Source organism: Echinops telfairi, unplaced genomic scaffold (assembly GCF_000313985.2).
Source record: "Echinops telfairi isolate 266 unplaced genomic scaffold, ASM31398v2 ScPeMD7_3533;HRSCAF=4204_0, whole genome shotgun sequence".
Taxonomy (NCBI): domain Eukaryota; kingdom Metazoa; phylum Chordata; class Mammalia; order Afrosoricida; family Tenrecidae; genus Echinops; species Echinops telfairi.
In genome coordinates, this window is record NW_022107431.1 from 101,387,871 (window position 1) to 101,392,891 (window position 5,021).

Sequence of the window (5,021 nt, forward strand, 5' to 3'; positions counted from 1 at the left end):
CACGTGCAGGCAGTGTTAGCACTCTACATAGACTGTGGTCATTGAGTGTCCCCAGCAACCCACTGAAGTAGGAACTATTGTCCCATTTTACAGATGTGTGAGATGGAACACAAGGTAAGGAAACTGTCTCTAAACTCACAGCTGATACGCTGCACAGTAGTGTTGGAACCTAGGCAGGCCACCACCAGCGTCCATGTTCATGAGTATTAAAACCATGCTACCACCACCAACCACCAGGACCAATCACTGATGAGCCATGTCTGATTCGTGGCAGCTGCATACGTATCAGAGTAGAACTGTGCTCCATGGAGTTTTCCTTTCTTCATTGTTATTGTGGTTAGAGTAGACACTGACAGACCAAATCCATTTTCCATTCAACGCCTGTATCCACAATTTGTTTCATATCATTGCTTGCAATTCCCTCGGTAGAACAGCACTCTTCCTTCATGGATTCCCTGTTTCCATCCATCCCTCATTTCTACTCCTCAACTATCTTCTGAGCTTTGGTTTTTTTTTTTGTTTTGCTTTGTTTCTTTTAAGTGCTACCTTTTGGGCTTCGTGTGGTTGATTAGTCTGAAGAGTACATTCCTCATGAGCATGCCTGTTCATTTTACAAACCTGTCGTTTGGCTGCAAGGTGACTCCAGGGAACGGCTTCAGTTCCAGGTTGAGTGGTGTTTGTAGGTCACAGACCCGGAGTTCCAACAATCTCTATCATATCAGTAAGTCCTGTCTTCTTTAGGATTTAAATTTTTTAATTTCATTTTCTACATTTCTCTCCCATTCTATCCAGGCCCTTCTGTGGTCCAAACCAAGCAATAATTTGTGGGTAGCTGGGTCCCATCTAGTTCTAGTCACAAGGGAGTCGAGGCTGTGGTTTATGTAGTCCATTAGTCCTTTGGATTTATTGTTTCCTTGAGTCTTATTTTCTTTACTCTCCTTTCTTTCCAACAGGGTAAGGCCAGATGCATCTTAAAGGGCCCCTGTTGGCTTTTAAAACCCCAAGTCACTCACTATTCACTACCACAGGATGTAGAACATTACTTAAAACTGTGTTATGCCGATGGACTTAGCCATTCCACCAAGATCCACAGGATTTAAATGGCCAAGTTTTCAGAAGATCACCAGGCCTTTCTTCCCCGGTGCCTCTGGGTAAACTCAAACCTCTAACCTGTAAGTTAGCTGCTGACTGGGCGATCCACTGCACTAGGTGCCTGGTTTAATTAAGCTGATTTGCTAAAGTGCTTATAAAATTCAGTTAGTGCTACTCGAGCCCGTGTAATAAATGTTCTCATTAACCACCTGGGAATAAAAGAAACTTATGTCAAGTAAATGGCTCATACAATGGTAGAAGCAGGTAAATCCAGTCAGTTCAAGTTTGTGGGTGAATGTCAAGCCAATGGCTTCTCCTGACTCACATGGCTGTGAAGACTGAGGAACCGGGAAGCAGGACGACCCCAGCCTGGAGGGTGCAGCAGCAGATGACTCTAAAGTCAACGAATCCGTCTTGTGGATGCAGAGCCCAATGAATCCCAGCCACTGAAGAGGCCAGGGGTCCACAGGTAATGTGCTAGGCTGTTGCCTCATGTTGAAAGAACCAGAGGTTGATTAGCAAGATGCAGGATCCAAGCACAGCCAGAAGAAAACAAGCTCTCTGCCTCCTGGCACTTAATTCAGAGAGCTGGGCTTGCTGACCCAAGGAGTCTGAGCTGCATACCTCAGATGGGGGCAGCTTACAGCAGAGTATACGGTATGTCCTTTGGGCATTTATTAGCAGACTGAAAACTTTGTAACATGCTCTGGTGTGGGGGACCAGCCTCCCCACAACTGAATGGGTCCAAGGGGCCGTTGTGTATTGAGGGGAAAATTAAAGAGACATCAGAAGATAAAGCATGCAAGGGCTCACCTTTCAGTCATGAATTCAGGAGCCAGGTCAGACCTAACAAGATGGACGGGTCAAGATGACAGCCTAACCTTGGTCTTCCTGGGGTTGGCTAGACCTCCCGTGTCTTTGAGCTCTTCTTCAGGGAAGCAATTTATGATCCTTATCAGTAGGGAGTGGGTTCTCCTTAGGGAGGGACAGGCAATAGAGTCTGATTGCCTTAGAGGGCTGACAACCTTTAGGTAGATAACCTTCAAGCAGTTGACCTTCAAGCGAATATAGAAGCAGACATGTGCTTGCAAGCAGCACCTTAAAATTGGCATTACAATGGGGGACAACATGGAGAGTAACTTTTACTTAGAATGTGAGTGGGACATCTATCCAACCCAGGAACATGAAGGTGAAGGTTTCCTCCACAGGAGCCTTGGCCTCCCAGACTCCTTAACATATGAATGTTGAGAATTTGCCCAAATGCATTTTCTTCCCAGTTCGGTTGCCCACATCCAGGTAAAGAACTACCTTAAGCATTTTTAAAGGGCATTAGAATGTGTTAATTTTCTTAATAAACCCATACAGAGAACATTAATTAAGACAAAAATTAAAAAGAAAGAAAACAAGCTCTCCACATAGTTTACTTATGTAAGAAGTTGTCCACACCCTGAGAATATTCATTAGGGCTATGGCCTGAATAAGGGGGTTTCATTCTACCCTAATCTTCTTCTGATAGATTGGCTCTCACAGAAAATCCCATTATAGAGTTAATTAATTTGTGTTATGTAACATCATGTGGGATTATTAGGCTTTAGCTCACAAACCACAGAGAATCCTGGCAGAGCGAATGTGATACAATTATCACAGTTGTAAATCTACAGGTTGTATAAATATGGTAAAAGAATAGAGCTATAACACATACCTTTCCTGATTTTAAACCTTGCAGCATCCTCTTATTCTCTTTGAACAACTGCCTCTGGGTTTATGTCAGGTTTCCCAGCAGCACCATTAAGTGTTCTGAAATTCCCATTCTTCTCACTGTTATCCAGAATGTTGTGATCCACACAGCCAAATGCCTTCAATAGTCAATAAAACACAAGCAAGCATCTTTCTAGTAGTCTCTTCTTTGCAAAAATCCATTTGATACCAGCTATGATATCCTTCATCCCAAGCCCTCTTCTGAATCCAGCGTGAATTTCTAGCAATTCTCTGTCAGCTGGAAGTATTTTGAAATTATCTTCCGTACAATCTGTCGTGTGATATTGCTTGATGATTTCCACCCTCTGTTTGATCACCTTTTTTTTCTTGGATTGGGCACAAATATGAATTTCTTCCAGTTGATTGGCCAGGTAGTTGTCTTCCACATTATTTGCCCACTCACACCCTAGCTTTGCATCCATTGGTTGAAACATCTCAGTGGGTTTGCTGTCAATTCCTGGAGGCTTTATGTGGTGAAAAACTGATCAGTACAGATTAGGAAGTAAGCACAAGTGAACTCGTGTTTACCTTGCTTACTGGCTAATCCAACATTTGCCAGCGATCCCTTCTCAGGGCAGCTGCCTTGGTACTGTGCTCTCAAGCCAGGCAGCTGTCTGCGCCACCTGCCAGAGCAGGCATTTTCACAGCTCTTCATTGCCTCTCTGGGAACTGGTGGACCTGGGGCCTTGCCCAGTGCTGGGCGGTCAAGAGCCCTTTGGCAAGAAGCAGCCCAGGGAGCCACGGTGATAGGGCGGCTTTTTCTGGAAGGGCATTGAAGCTGGGGTCGGAGGGTCCGAGCCAACTGCTTGCGTGAGGCATTTGGAAGTAAGACTGAAAAGAGTTACAAGGGTAATGACAGCTGCTGCGGGGCCGCGCACTGGAGAGGAGCAGCAACAAGGAACAGGGCTGCTGAGATGCCACCAAAGGAGTAGGAGGATCGCCCATTCGTGCAGGTCACCCTGCACGGCTTCCCAACAGCAGTGTGTGAGACAGCTGCCCCATGCGTAGCACTGAGAGCAGTAAGGCAGGAGGAAAGGCAGAAGTGCTTAGTTAAGCTGTGGGGATGCGTGTTTGTACAGAGAGAAGAGTGTGCCTTTGGGACCGGGGAAGTGCTGGCTTTACTCCTGGCCCTTTGGCTCTCAGGGCTGGTGCAGGTGGGCAAGTCACAAGACTCCAGGAGTTTCCATTTCTTAGTCGCTAAAATGAGCCTTATTATATTTATCTCACAGCATTGTGAGGCACCCTTGTAAGAGACCTGCAACATTACCTGTTAAGCTGGTAAGTACTGTATAAATGCTCACTGCTGTGCTTGCTTTCAAATGAAAAAACAAAAAAACCCTCTGATGGGTTTAAGAGCCAGAAACTAGCACCTACTTATTGATGCTGCTTCTGCAAGTAGAACATTTTCTTAAGTATGCTCTGACAGTATTTATTCCTAGGTAAGGACTAATACTTGCCCACCCATTGCTGAGGACAGGCTTGAGGAAAATTGAGGCCGCAGATCCCAAGGGTGATTAAACTTCAAAGCTCAGTGTCAACCCCAAAACACTTATATCTTCCAATTGCAAAAGAGCTTGCCACAGCTAAATTCCAACTCCTGAGACTTCTGACTGATAAGGCCATGTCTCCTTTCCCTCTGACCCAGCACCTCAGACGCACCTTCTGCTCCAGGCAAGACCTCACACCACGTGGAACTAAGGCCTTTGGTTGGGTGTGCACACAGGCTACGGAGCCCAGACTGCCGGAGCCAGCGGCCCAGATTCGTTGGCTCTGGGCAAACGGGAGCGAGCACGGCCTGCCCTGCACTGTCCGCACACTTGTTGCGTTGGATTCCATTGTTGCAGCACTGTGTTAATTCATCTCACTGAGGGCCTGCCTCTTGTGCACTGAGCCTCCATGGTACCAACCGTGATGTCCTTCTCCAGGGACGGGTGTTCCTGATAACTGTCCAAAACAGGTGAGGCGAGCACCTCCATCCTCACGTCTATAAGAAGCATTCGGATAAAAAAAAAGAAAAAGAAGCATCCGGGCCACATATCTTCCAACACAGATTTGTTTGTTCTTTTGATAATGATGGTATAGTCAATATTCCTTACCAACACCAGAAATCAAATCCTTGACAAGTTCAATATATTCTCCACTAATCATAATAATGTTGCTCAATGGCCCAG